Source organism: Equus caballus, chromosome 20, assembly GCF_041296265.1.
Source record: "Equus caballus isolate H_3958 breed thoroughbred chromosome 20, TB-T2T, whole genome shotgun sequence".
Taxonomy (NCBI): Eukaryota; Metazoa; Chordata; class Mammalia; order Perissodactyla; family Equidae; genus Equus; species Equus caballus.
Genome location: NC_091703.1, coordinates 21,540,912 through 21,556,094, shown reverse-complemented (window position 1 = coordinate 21,556,094; position 15,183 = coordinate 21,540,912). Strand labels below are relative to the sequence as shown.

At 43.6% G+C, this 15,183-nt stretch overlaps 1 long non-coding RNA gene across 5 annotated transcripts in view; it reads right to left on the bottom strand.

Annotated features, from left to right (window-relative positions):
• Window positions 1-11,982, bottom strand: part of LOC106782324 (uncharacterized) — a 363,318-nt gene extending 351,336 nt beyond the window's left edge. For all 5 annotated transcript variants that reach the window (XR_011429555.1, XR_002802169.2, XR_002802167.2 and 2 more), the window contains exons 1-2: window positions 11,711-11,982; window positions 9,812-10,069 (exon numbers count right to left, since the gene is read on the bottom strand). This is a non-coding gene — a long non-coding RNA (uncharacterized lncRNA). The remainder of the gene's footprint in view (window positions 1-9,811; window positions 10,070-11,710) is intronic.
• Between the last annotated feature and the right edge of the window lie 3,201 nt (window positions 11,983-15,183).

Here is a 15,183-nt window from a genome sequence, read left to right as displayed (position 1 = left end):
CAAGGACACAAAACAGGACCACAAAAAGTGTAGGCAATGGAACTTCTGGTGTGGAGTATTGAGGACGGTTCAAGTTTTCTTCTTCCTCCCAGGCCAATATTGAAAAGCAGGGGCTTAGGAAGTCTCCCAACTAAAGACACTCACACCATCGGAAGGTGTGGCTCAAACAGGGTTTACCCAGACCCAGGGGAAAGGAAGCGAAGCATGTACAGCTTGGCTCAGTTCTGCTCTAAGCTTTTAGAGAAGAGATTCTATCCCCGTATCAGAGCGGTAATATCCAGAAGGCTAGTAAGACCAATCCTGGGACGGGGCATGGAAGGCATGGACCAGGCCTAGGCCCATTGAAAAGGACAAGAAGGGTCCCTAGAGGCTCATCACAGTCCAGAGCAGCTGCCCGCCGAAGGAGACAGCCCAGTACAGGACTAGAACTACGAACAAGGAGATGTCAGGGGCCGGCCTGGTGGCGCAGCAGTTAAGCGCACACATTCCGCTTCAGGGGCCCGGGGTTCACCAGCTCAGATCCCGGGGTTCACCAGTTCAGATCCCGGGTGCAGACGTGGCATCATTTGGCAAGCCATGCTGTGGCAGGCATCCCACATATAAAGTAGAGGAAGATGGGCATGGATGTTAGCTCAGGGCCAGTCTTCCTCAGCAAAAAGAGGAGGATTGGCAGCAGATGTTAGCTCAGGGCTAATCTTCCCCAAAAAATAAAAAGAGATGTCATTGCAGAGTCCCTTGTCATATATACGAGAGAAGAGACATAGAGACCTAAGCTCAGGCACAAAGCAAGGTGTAGCCATTGGGAGGTCTTCTATTCAGGGTGTTTAGAATTGTAAGCCTGCCCAAAGCTGTCCCTTGGACGTCTGACTTGAAGAAGAAAGGAGATGAAAAGATGATGCAAAAACCATTTTTCTTTTGCTACAGAACTGGGATCCTATGAATATTGTTATGTATCATCTTTGGGAAGTTCATTACAGATAATGACACCATCCCACTAAAATCTGACAGGTAAAGCTCTTGAACACTGACTAGTTTTACCATCACGCTGGCTTCTCCACTGCTGCTGGCAACACAATCGCTCAGGAATATAAAAACACCAGCAAGCAGATTGTCCTCTTTTTAAGCCTGATTAATGTTTGGGTCTCAAAATACATTCACAGTATTTGCAGAATAAGAGTCAATCACATCAGTGTGAAACATTATCAAGTTGAATAGGACTTCTCGAGGGGATATTCTCTCTTGTCCTCATTTACAGTGCTGGTCCCTAATTAATTAGATTCGCATTTTTCCATCTACTAGTTTGATTAATTGGGCTAGAATGTTCTCTGAACCCCAATTTCTTCACCTGTAAAATGAGAATGTTACTAAGGACTACAACATAGGATTCGAGCGAGACTCAAACAAGAGGATGTATAAGATACAGCTGCACAAATGTCTGAGTTTTCTGTGATAGTTATGACTTCGAGAAATAGAACACTGAACTATAAATTTTAAAATGTATACTTCATAGCGAGTAAGACCCATAATTAAGAAACTTACATTTCTCTTCTTTGCTTTCTTCATCTGCAAAATAAAGAGAGAACTACCAGAGTTGTTTGGATTTTTTTAAAGTCACAGTATAATTCAAAATGTTAGTATTAAAACTATAATTACCAAGTTCTTGGTATCATAGTTTATACTGGTACCTACTCTAAGATTTGAAGAAAGAAACCAGAAAATAATTTCAAGAGCACGAGTGTCATAGAAGTCAATTTCAAACATAATTCCCTCCCACAATTCTCTGCAGCTATGCCTACATTATCAGAATTATTTATTGATGCGTTCTAATTACCAAAATGTTTGCTTCAGATTTTCAGGAACTTTTAAGCAGGAATCACTTGAAAGTCCATCATTCCACTGAAATAAACATGATGACCCACATGTTCTGGATTTTGCCACAGAGAGCAGCATCAATATCCTACACGTATAGTTGGTTTACCTCTTATGTATGTTATACCTCACAATAAAAAAATATTTTAAAAGAGTTCATAAAAAATAAGGTAGGGCTATGAAAATATAGTCTTGCTTTCTTTTCTTTCCCCATCCAAGCTCAAATAATTTTTTTCAAGTTGCTGCCAAGTGTCCAACCCTTAACATAGTCTAAATATCTTTCTAGATCCTAAGCCAAGGATTTGGTGGCTGTTAACTTACACTTAACCAAGATTATAAAAAACTGTTACTGGGATGCCAAAAAAGTCGCACGGTGCTTCATAGGAAAGGAATGCTGGGGCTTAGCAACTGCCCAGAGTCACTCACCAGGGCGCTTCTTGTTTTGCTATTAGTTTGGACAGGTTAATTTTCAGAAATTCTTAATGTGATAAGCAGAGAATAACCTGAATTCTAATAGAATGGATTATTTCTGTTCAAGTTTGCGGCTACCTTTTAAATCATAACTGTTATATAAACACAGCACTTGGCTCTACTTTTTATGTTTAAATCAATAATACGTCCTTAACCTGACACACGGACATACGGCTGACTCTGTTGGTTACCTATGCAAGAATCACGCCCCTTCCATTTTGTTCTGACACCTGGCACCAGTTGGCATTACGGGCCCCTTCCCAGGCCCAGAGTACTAGTTGATCAGTCTAAGCCTCTCAGAGTAATCACATTCCCCTTGTTAGTGACTAGTTTTTGTCATGGGTTTCTGTAGCTACCCTGGGAAATCTTCTCGTGGACTTCCTTGAAAGTTTTCCTCACTCTTAAAAAGCTATAAAAGGCCAGGATGTGGAGAAATTGAACCTTCATACATCGCTGGTGGAACGCTCAAACCTGTAAGATGGTATCACCACTTTGGAAAACAATTTGGCAGTTTCTTAAAAAGTTTAATAGAAATTTAGCATGCAATGCAGCAATTCAACTCCTACCTACCCACCCAAGAGAAATGAAAACATAATATACACAAAAATTTACGCATAAATGTTCATAGCAGCATTATTCATGAGAGCCAAAAAATGGAAACAACCCACATGTCTATCATTTGGTGAACAGAAAAACAAAATCTGGTACATCCATACAGTGGAACACCTCTCAGCAATAAAAAGAATGAGCTACCGATGCATGCTACAACATGGCTGAACCCCAACAACTTGACAGTAAATGAAAGAAGCCAGACAAAAGGACCACTAATCGTATAATTCCATTTATGTGTGAAATGTCCAGAAAAGGCAAATCTATAGACAGAAAGAAAGTACATTAGTGGCTGTGTGAGACCAGTGGGTGGGAACAGAAATTGACTGCAAATGGGCACGGGGGTATTTTAAGAGTGATAAGAAGTTCTAAAAACAGTAATGTGTGCACAGTGCTGCACATTTACCAAAAAAAATCATTGACGAGGGCACACTTAAAATATAATATATATATATACACGAATGGCAAGAATTCAACCCTTCCTATCTTAGGTTCCCAAATGGGGACATAATGCTTGAAGCCACAGGAGCTATCTCGGGACCAGAAGGAGAAAGTCTGCTAATCAAGAACTATGACACTGCTGAGTGGCCAAATTAGCCAGTCCTGGATAGTCCTACTCCAAATTTCTTTAATGTGAAAACCAAAACGTAAAATAAAAATCCTTACTAAAAAGCCACTTCTGGTTAAGTATTTTCGTAGTTGAAGCCAAAAGCATCCTGATTGACACAGACTAGAAACAGAGTCACCAGAGCCTCTTCAGTGGTATATGAGTCACATATACATTTAATTTTGAAAGAAGAATAGAATTTTGAAAATATGCCTGCTATAGACTGAATGCTTGTATCCCCCCAAAATTCAGATGTTGAAACCTAATCCCCAATGTGACAGTATTTGGGGCTGGGCCTTTGGGCAGTGATTAGGTCATGAGAGTGAAGACAGCGAATGGGACTAGCGAATGGGACTAGTGCCCTTAGAAAAGAGCTCCCTGAGAGCTCCCTTCCCTTTCCACCATGTGAGGACACAGCAAGAAGACAGCCATCTATGGATCAGGAAGCCAACCCTCGCCAGACACTGAATCTGCCAGTGCCTTGATCTCGGACTGCTCAGCCTCCAGAACTGTCAGAAACAAATTTCTGTTGTCTATAAGCTACCCGGTCTATGGTTGGTTACAGCAGCCCAAAGTGACTAAGACAATGCATTTGTTGTGACGTATATATGTTCAGGCATTTCTAACTAGGGTGCACAGAACTATCTAATGTGACATGAGGTACCTTTAAGATGGCACCTAGTAGTTGTTTTTGTTTTGTTTTGTTTTGTTTTTTTAAAGATTTTATTTTTCCTTTTTCTCCCCAAACTCCCCCGGTACATAGTTGTATATTTTTAGTTGTGGGTACTTCCAGTTGTGGCATGTGGGACGCCGCCTCAGCATGGCTTGATGAGCCGTGCCATGTCCACGCCCAGGATTCGAACCGGCAAAACCCTGGGCCACCGAAGTGGAGCGTGCAAGCTTAACCACTCAGCCATGGGGCCGGCCCCAGTAGTTGTTTTTAAAACCATATTTCAATCCAAGCTTAAACTAGCACCTGTTATCACTCCAGCCTCTCATCCACTCTCCTTCATGTTTAGCATGAACCAAATAGCTTAAGCATCTCAAATACACTCCAGTTATCATCCCATGTTTCATCCCTCCATGTTTTTGCATAGCATATTTTCCAAGCCTAGAATGTTCCTCCCTTTGACTCCATGCTAAAATACTATGCGTCTTTCAAATCCCAACTCAGGAAAGTCTTCTCTGACCCCAAAAGATAATCATTCCCTCTCCTGATTTAATTCTATACTTTGTACATCCCACTGTTAGCACCTCTGTCACATTATAGTGGAATTTTTTTATCACTACTATCTCCCCTATTGTGAATAGCAAGGAGTTCGAAGTTCAAAGACAGTTCTCTCTTATACTTGGGTGACTGTGGGCAAATCACTTAACTTCTGAATCTCAATGTCTTCTTCTGTAAGATAAACATAGATGTTATCATCCCATCTCACTAAGACTACTATGAGACTTAACTAAGGTAACATACGTGAAAGCATTTTATCAATTATAAAGTATTGACAAATTTTGGGGCCGGCCCAGTAGCACAGCAGTTAAGTTTCCACATTCTGCTTCGGCGGCCTGGGGTTCCCCGGTTCGGATCCCAGGTGTGGACATGGCACCACTTGGCAAGCCATGCTGTGATAGGCCTCCCACCTATAAAGTAGAGGAAGATGGGCATGGATGTTAGCTCAGGGCCAGTCTTCCTCAGCAAAAAGAGGAGGATTGGCAGCAGATGTTAGCTCAGGGCTAATCTTCCTCAAAAAAATAAGTACCGACAAATTTTAGTTAGAAGAGATAAGATTTTTTTAAAGGTATGTAATGGACCACACAAATTAAGAAAAAGATGTGATCTCTCACCATTTACCAAAACTGCTCTAGCCAAGACTACCAATGAGCACTGATGACCCAAATGCCTAAACCCAAAGGTCTACTCTCAACTGTCATCTTCTCAATCTCTCAGCAGTTCATGACACAGATGAGCTTGTCTTCTCCTGGACACACTCTCATTACTGGGCTTCCGCCCCAGTGGCAGCCCCTTCTCATCTCCCCCACTTCCCAATCTGGAGGGCCCCAAGGCTCAGCATGTAGACCTCTTTTTCTGTCTATACTCACTCCCTTGGGGATCTCATCCAGTCTCATGGCTTTAAATAGCATCTAATTTCTCTCAACTCACAAATTTGTACCTCTAGATTTCTTCCCTGAAAACCAGACTTGTGGATCAAACTGCCTAGATGCTTAAAAAGTATCTTAAAATTAACCTGTCCAAGCTGAGCTCCTGATCTCCCCTACCCCAAGCCCACACTTTCTCTCAGTTAATGGGCATTCGGGCCATTCAGGTGCTCAGGTCAAAAACTCTTTCTCTCCTATTTCCTATGCGTTCCACCAAAATATCCGCCAGGAAAACGTCTTCAGAATTCAAGCCCTTCTTCCTACCTCCATGCTACTTTTACCCTTGTCCAAGCCATCACCTCTCACTTGATACCTGAAATAGTTTCCTAAATGGTCTCCCAGCTTCCTCCATTGCAGACCTTTTATCTGGTCTCAACCCACCCCAGAGTCATCCTGTTACATTGGTTATATCAGATCAATCATTGTTTAAAACTCTTTCTTCAATGGTATCCCATCTCCCTCACTGAAAAGTCCCAAGTCCTCACAATGGCCATTAAGGATCCATGTGATCTGCTCACCATGTTCCTATTTCCTCTCCAGCCTCATCTCCTACCACTGGCCCCTTTACCCACTCCACTCCAGCCACTATGCCTTCCTTGCTTTCTCTGGATACACCAAGCACTTGCCATGCCTTTGCATGAATGCTCTTCCACCCAATATTGCATAGCTCACTCCTTCACTTCCTTCATATCATTCCTCCAATGTCACCTTCTCCATGAGGGCATCCCTGGCCATCCCATTGAAAATTGCAACCCCCTTCCCTCCTATTCCCTATCTTCTTTTCCTGGTTGATTTTTCTCCATAAAAGTTGCCACCTTTTAACATATATTTTACTGTCACTAGTAAAGGCTCCAAGAGTGCAGGGGTTTTTATTTCCTTTGTATCCTTAGTGTTTAGAACAATGTCTGGCACGCAGAAGGCACTAAAATAAACATTACTTAAAAGAATGAGTGAAGAAGGAGTGAACGAACAAAGTAGGCCTCATAGTTTCATGATAAATATATTTCTAAACACCTGTATCTTCAACAATAATGGGCAGAAATACCATTGAAGTTCTTAGAAATGACTGGCATTTAAAAATCAGCAAATTTGAGGCCAAAGAAGAAATCCAAGTAAATCTGGGAGCACCTTATATACCTAAAGAAACTCATAGCAAATAAATAAGCAGACATCATAGTCAAAATACTCAGGTGATCACCTTCTAGACTTAGTATAAAGTTCAAAGTTAAATAAATGTTTTTTATTTACTTATAAGATGTTTACTACGTATTACATTCACCACTTTTAGAAGGCACAGCTTAATATGTAGATTTCTTCCCATGTAAGTTTATTGTGAATACCTTGGTAATCGTTCTGGTTTCAGTTATTCAAGCTAATCTACATCAACGAACAGTTTTAAATAACCCAGAGTATAACACTTGATACTTTTAGTAAAGTTATTAAATATATTTGGTTATATTTTAAGAATTAACATCATATAGAAAAATTTAAAGGAATTTATCATTTTAAACTCTGTAACTATAAATTATTCTATTAGTAGTTGCTATACTAATGATATATAATCTACTGATTAAAAAAATGTTGTCTACAAATAGAAAGTTTTAGATATATCTGAAAAAATCTTCCCCCATTTTAATAGTGATTTATTCCATACTTTTCTTCTTAACATTATCATTTCTAGGCAACTATCTGCTGGTAAATTACAAATGAGAAGAAGCAATACCTTCACATTCCCATCAGAAATTTCCTAAGGGTAAATGAATATAATCTTCCTCAAACTAAATAATAACTCAGAGAAGACAATGTATCTTGCTAAATTACAGATCTCGAAAATGAAAATCCAAGACGTTAAACTTCATTTCACAATGATATGGTATTTTTCTAAGTGTTCTTTATACTAACTGTAAGTTTTTTACTTAAATAAAGACCATTCTATAAAAACTAACATCAGAAAATGTGCTATAGTTCTTGATGTCTTCATCAAGAAACCACTGAACCATCACTCTATATCATAGCTACAAAGTGAATGAACAAAATTTTTAAAACTATATCTGTCTAGTCATCACTGATAGCACTGAAAACAGAGAATTTGAGTAAATCAATTCTAGAAACTTGCTATTGTCTCAATTTATAGAACTTTCTGTAAGGAAATGGAAGGGCCACATGTTCCAAGAAGAAGCCATGACCTTCGGCAACATGCTTACACATAGTAAGACTCAATAAATGTTTGTCAAAGTGAATTAATCCACACTTAATTGGATAAAAGAATTGAATAGAACACATTTTTAGCAAAAAAATGTATTTAAATATGTGAAAACTTCTATCCAAAGTGAACGTTTTTGGTTAATGTGGCTTGAAACTTGTAAGGCAGTCAACGAAGAAAGTTGGAAGTATCAAAACATCACTAATTCATTGTAAACAGTAAAAGTAGTACTTTCATTACATGTTTAGAGATGCTTAGCACTCTGTTATGCTTTTTCTTATGTATATGCTTTTTAAAAATATATTTCCTACAACAACCCAATGGGATAAGTGTTATGATCCCCACTTACAATTGAGGAAACAAAGACGCAAGAAAATCAAGTAACCTGGCCAAGGTACCACCATGAGTCTTTGCCTGGTCTGGGATTCAAATTCAGGTCAGTTTCACGTCAAAGTCTGTTTCTAAACCTCTGAGCCCAACTCTGGGTGGCCATCAGGACAAATTCAAACATATTCACTTCAGACATTTGTAGGTAAAACACTTGGAAAATAATACGGCACTCTCTACCCCCTCAAAAATATTCCGGCAGATAAACTTTTGTTGAAAACATTCGAGGAAATCTGACATTTCCATACAGGACACTCGGCCGAAAGTATACTTTACAGAAAATTTAAAGCATGTTTCCTGAACTAATGTTCCCTGAGCTAACATTCATACAAAATCACGGTTATTAATACACATGAAGGTTTCCATGTCACTAACTCTATTGTTCAACAATTCAAACATAAACTTCACAAGAGAGGATGCACCTTAATTAGAAGAACAATCAACAAATCACAAAGTCTTCACGCTAAAAGATTTCTTAGTTTCTTTAACCAAACCTTCATTTTATAGATGATAAATTAAAGTCCAGGAAAGTTAAGTAGCTTGTCTAAGTTTATACAACTAGAAAGAAGCAAATCATAATATTTTGCTTATAGCAGGATAAAAACATTTGCAATTCCCAATTATCTTCTTTGACCAGACCTTAACATTTCTCAATTACAGTGATATATCAACGATATCCTCCAACTCTAGGATTAAAACCACCCTGAACTTGAATCATTTTGAGGATCAAATCCTACAACTTAAGTCATTTTAAAGCAATCTATTTTAAACAAAGAAAACGCTCACTTTTCATGGCAAACAACTGCTTAAAAAGGAAAGTAAATACGGTATCAAAATACTTTTTATATTACCAACAGTATTTATGTGAACTTTTAACTGCTTTCTCACAGAGATGAACAAAACTGAATTGTAAGACTTAAAAGAAGGAATATAAGACTCTTAATGACCACCATAAAAACTTGATGTATACCATAAAGATTAAGTAAATTTACAGCCTCTCTTGTTATTAAATAGTCAAGTTTTCATTCTGCTAGAACTTGTACTTTATATTGACTTCCAGTTATTAGGAATTCATTTATTTCTGGCCACTTGTGGATTTCGTTTACCAAAATAAAATGTCAAAAGTGAAAAAAAAAATGCAAACCATGAAAGTTCTGCTAGTATAGAAAGAATCACTGCGATATTTAAAAACAAAATCAATCATAAATAAAATAGGACATTTATTGGACCCATTATTGTTCCATAACTTTCCTTAGTGACTACACAATCCACATTCATTACATGTGCTGATGTTGAAGGACACTTTGTAAAATTAAGAAAACTTCATCAGAAGTACCCAAATCATCATTCCAAATGAAAATGAACCTACAAAAACCAGTTCAAAACAAGGAAATCCAAAGTCATAAATCACTTTGATCAGGCAACAGGTCAAAACAACTAGACAATTCTCTAATGGCATAAGCACCAGCCCCCAAAAGAAGTGCTTGTAGTCTATTTAAAAAGAAACATACCTTCTTTAAGGCGGAGAATTCCCAGTGATCAAATTGTAGTAATCCATTTAGAGAAGGCATCATCAAAAATCCTGACATTTTAACTTTTAAGTAACTCCAAAAGAACAAGTCTGATAACTTTTCATCCAGGAATGACTTGATGTTGCACTGGTACTTCCATAATGTTCACTGATAGAAAGATCCAGTAAGAACAATGCAGTATGGCGAAGGTCAACGCACCGCACGACGCTTTCTAGATGCTGATAATAATAATTATACCTATACAATTGAAATTAATGAATGTTAACTTCCAAGTCATTCTAAAGTTTCTAAAGAAAGGTAACCATAGCATTAATATATTTGTCTTTGACATGAAAATTCAAAACTATATAGTTCTGGTACTTGAATCATTTCTAGCTGCAAATTCTAAATAATGGCTACTACTGTATAAAATCATAACTTTAAGAAGTTGAAATAGACTGTGTTTGGATGATTCCTCCAGTTACTAGCAATACATTCAGTTTGATGTTTCATTTAAGTCCAAGGGTGTGAGGAATGCCTCTAGCTCTCCAGGGGAGACAGAAGAAAAAAGAAGAGACTGTGATAAATTACCTTGGTATTTGGACTGATCCCATAGAACATACCTGAAAATAATGACCTACATTTGCATTGTTGAATTCAAGAAGCCTGTTCCAGACATTCTTAATATTTAAACACATCCTAACAGCTAAACATCCTACATTTGCCCACTTTCAACGAACTTCCAACTTCTGTCCCTAATTGTCTTTCAATAACCAAGTGACAGGACGGAGAAACAACTTTCGTGGTAAAGTGGAAAAGAGCTGAAAGAAATTTCATATAAAGTGGAGATATTTACTAGTCGTGGAGTGGTCGCCTCATAAGAGCAAGAACCAATCTAGAAACTGCGAAGTGAAGCTACTTGGGGAACAAAGTTAGGGAGTCTCCCTTGGCCCATAAACACGGAGGGAACTGCGCTGCCTCTCCACCCCGCAGAAGCAGCAACAGCCATCCCTCTTTTGGGCGGGCGTGGCAGATAGAAACAAAAGGTTAAAACACAAAAGGCGGGGCGGACTCCTGAGTCTGAGAAGCTTCTGGGACTCACATTCTCTTTTCTATTCAAACACATTGAAATGAAGAGGAGAGGGTAAAGCGAGAGAAGTGATGATGGATCGCAAGGACAGCTTAGGTTATTCTGGGTGGGTCATGAAACTGAAAGGGGCGGACGGGATGGCCGACTCTAACTAGTGGTCCAGGCCCCATCTCTCCATCCCTGCATCTCTGACAGTCGGGAACCTGTGGCTTCCTCCACCCTACCCCAGCCTCAAAGAAAACTTTCTGAAGTCTTACCTGTTTGCTCTAACCCCCTTGACCACAAACACAAGAGTCCAATCCCTTACAACCCAAACCTCTTCTGCATTCTATTGTTGCAGCTTTTGGTATTGTGCATTGGATCTGCAGAGCGCTCCGCAGTTAAGTTATAAGACGGCGAGGAAACGACCCCCACCTCCATATCCCTTTCTTTGCATGACCAAAGTCAGGGCTGGGGTGGGGGTGAGCCTGGACGTGTCCCCATCCCTTTCAGCACGTTTTCCTGCGGTATGCGCGCATTTGGGAGAAAGTGAGGCAATGCCCCCTTGAGAGACCCTTCTCCCATCCCCCCGGCTCCTCATATAATGAGGCACTTGAGAGAAATGCCTGCTTGGCTTTTGCCTGTTACAAATAAACAAATAAAACAATCTATGCAAGTTCGTTAAAGAACAAAAGAGAAGGGAACAGGGAGGGAAAGGAGGCACAACTTACCAGCCAAACTTCGCCCCCGGACTACTCCGTCCTCCGAAGGGCGGGGAGCGGGGCGAGTTAAGGGGGAGAGAGGTAAACAAGACAACAATCCCCACTCACCTTCTTCTCCACTTCGTCGCACTTTTAAGAGACATGCCCCTCGTTGCAGTCTGCGAGGCGCTAGGACACTTTTGTGTGGCCTGACAGCGGAGAAAGTCGCGGCGGCAAAGTTGGGAGAGGGAGATACCCGGGCGGGCGTCCGGGGGAGAGGGGAGGAGAGAGAGTTCATCAGAGTTCCCCCTTTTGTTCCAAGTCCCGGAGCAGACAAAGAGGCGGCGAGCGGCGGCAGGTTTCTCCCTCTCACCCCTTCTTCCTCTCTCCCTCCCCTCCCCTCCCCGCCCCCTCCCTCTCCCCGCATCTCCCGCCCGGCTCGGGAACCTCGGAGGCGAGCCGGGGCTGCTCAATCCCCAGTTCATCGCAACTCTGCCCCGACCCTCTCCTCCCACTGCCTCACTCGAAACTTTCCCCAGGAGATGCCTGTCCCGGTCCCCTCCACACCCACCACCCTTTTACCGCCCCACTCCCCAACGCGCACACGTCTACGCGGGGGAATCTCCAAAATCATTGTTTCCGGGAGATGCACCTCTTTGTCTGCACTTTCCCTGCCAATCAGTGTGAACAATCCACTTTGGCATCGAGTTTCTGTCAGTTTCTCATCATCCCAAGAGACAAAATGCGAAGGGTAGGGGGTCAACCCCAGAAGATAAAGGCGCTTACACAATCAGAGGTGGGGCGCACCCTGGGCTCTCCATCCTCGTTCCTCCTCTCGGATTCACTCCCCTTGACTCTACGCGCCACAACAACTCAAAGGGGCTTCAAGTGTTACAAAACTCTCTTCCCCCGCCCATCCCCACTCACGCGGTCCCTTGGGAGAGCCCTCTAATCCGCGGGACAAAGCCCAGCTCGGGGTCCAGCCTGGGCCTTCACCCCTCGGGGCTACCTGTTGCAGCAGGCGCTGCGCTACTCGGTCCAGGTCTCCGAGGGCAGATTCCCACCTCGAGCATCGCGCCCACCGCTCAGACCCCGGACTTCCCCAACCTCAAACCGCGACGGCAAGGCTCTGGATGAGTGCGCTCCCTCTGACCCTGGAGCTAAGCTCTCCTCACTCGTTCCCTTCTCCACACCACTGCCTTGTCCTCGCCCCAAAGATCTGACTCTGGGTCCCTGGCCGCCTCCCCATCCTCTACCCCCTGGTGCGGCTGGACAAGCCAAGCATCCCCTCTTTCCGTCCCTCCCCCCACTGCCTTGACTTGGGCAAATCAGGTGTCTCGGACCAGGAACCTTCTCCAGGTCCTTTACCAGTCGTTCCTTAACCTTAAGAATTAGGGACTCCATCCTCACCTCCCCCTACCCCAGACCCTCATCCTAACTGCGGGCCACAGCATTAGCTCTCTGAGTGACTCACAGCAGCGTTCATTTTCCTTCTGGATCTCACTAGAATTAAAGAGGAGGAAAGCCGAGAGGTGGGGGAAATGGGAGAGAACGGGGGCCCGCATGGGGAAGCAGTTTCTAGGGCAAAGGAAAGAAAACCCCAAACATTCCAAAGCAAACTCCCACCCGACAGGAGGTATCCGGCCTGTCGCGCACCTTCACCTCTATCCTCTTTCTTTGCTCATCCCAGACTTGGGATCTTTGAGGTGAAGTTTGGGGGTAAACGGATGGCGTAGAAGGAGGCTTGGGGACTTGAGAGCAGTGTCGGGGTTGGGTTGGGGGTGGGGGGATGTCTGAGGAAGGAGATGGGGAAGGAGCAAAGAGCCCCTGCTGAGTCCGGAATGTCGCGGCTGGCGGTCCCCGTACTGGCCCGGCGACTCCGTGCCGGGTCTCTCCCCCAGAGCAGAACAAAGACGCCGCGAGGAGCGCTTCTGTCCTCGCCTCCCGGCGTCCGCACCCCGCCCTGTGCCGCGCTTGCACGAGCCCACGTAGCTCTCGGAAACTTTGCAACCAACTTCCCCCAGAGTTAGCGCGCGCGGCGCGGGGAAGAGAAGAAGAAATGAGGACAATCGCATCCCGGGACCAGAGATGCCCTCTTCCCCGTCCCCTTCCGGACGATAAGCGCCACTCCTTGCGCCGCCGGTCCCAGCCCGCGCGCGGGGCGACCCACGGTGCAAGGGCGAGAAGAGCACACGCCTTCCCGGGCTCTCTAAGAGAACGAAACGCTTTTCTTTAGTTTGGACGCGTGCAGGGCGGGGCAGTGGGTCGAAGGGACGAGGTGCAAAGAGAGAAGCGGGCGTTGGGCAGGCGGAGGGCGGCGGCCGGGACTGCGCGTGAGGCCGAGGGCGCAGGAACGAGCGCCCGGGTGAGCCGCGCCCGTCGAGCCGGGTTCGTGCGCGCCCCATCCCGCCCTCCGATGCCAACGAGGCCGCAGAGTCAGGACCGGGGGCCAGGTCCGGCCGGCCTCCTGGCGCATCGACCTCCTCACCTGCGGGGAGCCTGGCCACCTGCGCCGCCTCCTCCTGGAGCCCTGGGTCTCTGGGGCAGCTGCTCGCCTGCTGGAGGCTCAGAAGCCTCATCTTAGGTTAAGGATCTTGAACGCACCACCACCAACCAAAAGAGAAAACAGCCCCCACCCACTCCTGTCTGGCACATTTTCCTCTTTGTTTAATTATGATGACTTCCAGAATTCTCTTTTTAGGAGAAGTCTACCCTCCCCCAGACAAACCTTTACTTTCTGCTATCCTCAGGGATCTGCTTGGAAAATAGGGAAAAGTTAGCACTGCCAGACAATTCTGTTCTACTGCCTCTGGAAAATACTCGTGTTATAGGGTAAATCAAATGAGTTGATAACTTCTAAATAATACCCAATGCTCCGCTTATTGTTATAGCGTTCTAGTCGAATCTATTAAAACATTCCCAAACCTCTGAAAATACGTCCAGCTTGTTTCTCTCTTCTCTCAAGGAATGAGGAGTAAGGCCTGTTTGCGAGCTGAAAAGTCAATATGGCTTTAAGGAGGCTTTCCCTCTGCGTTATGAAACACTCCTATCACAGCTGTTTGAGGTAGCTCCCTTTCCCAGCCTGCTTGGAACAAAGGGATTTCTCCCAAAAATCTTGGTCCTTAACTAGTCAGAGCTCCCCAAGCTTCACTCTTGGGCCACTCTGTATGACCTAGCTGTGGCTACCTTGTAAAAGGATGCCATTTTTTCTCAGATGCCACCTTTTTTTTTTTTTTGAGGAAGATTAGCCCTGAGCTAACATCTGCTGCCAATCCTCCTCCTTTTTGCTGAGGAAGACTGGCCCTGAGCTAACATCCGTGCCCATCTTCCTCCACTTTATAGGTGGGAGGCCTACCCAGCATGGCTTGCCAAGTGGTGCCATGTCCGCACCTGGGATCTGAGCCAGCGAACCCTGGCCCCCAAAGTGGAACCTGCGAACGTAACCCCTGCGCCACCGGGCTGGCCTACCATATTTTTTAATGTTAAAAAAATTAATTAACATCTAGGCTCAAAGACGGATATATCAGAGCAAATGGGCTTAGAAACGAAGTATGCTCTCTGTACTAACAGTGCTGGAACTCCATTTGGGGCTCCACCCCTCT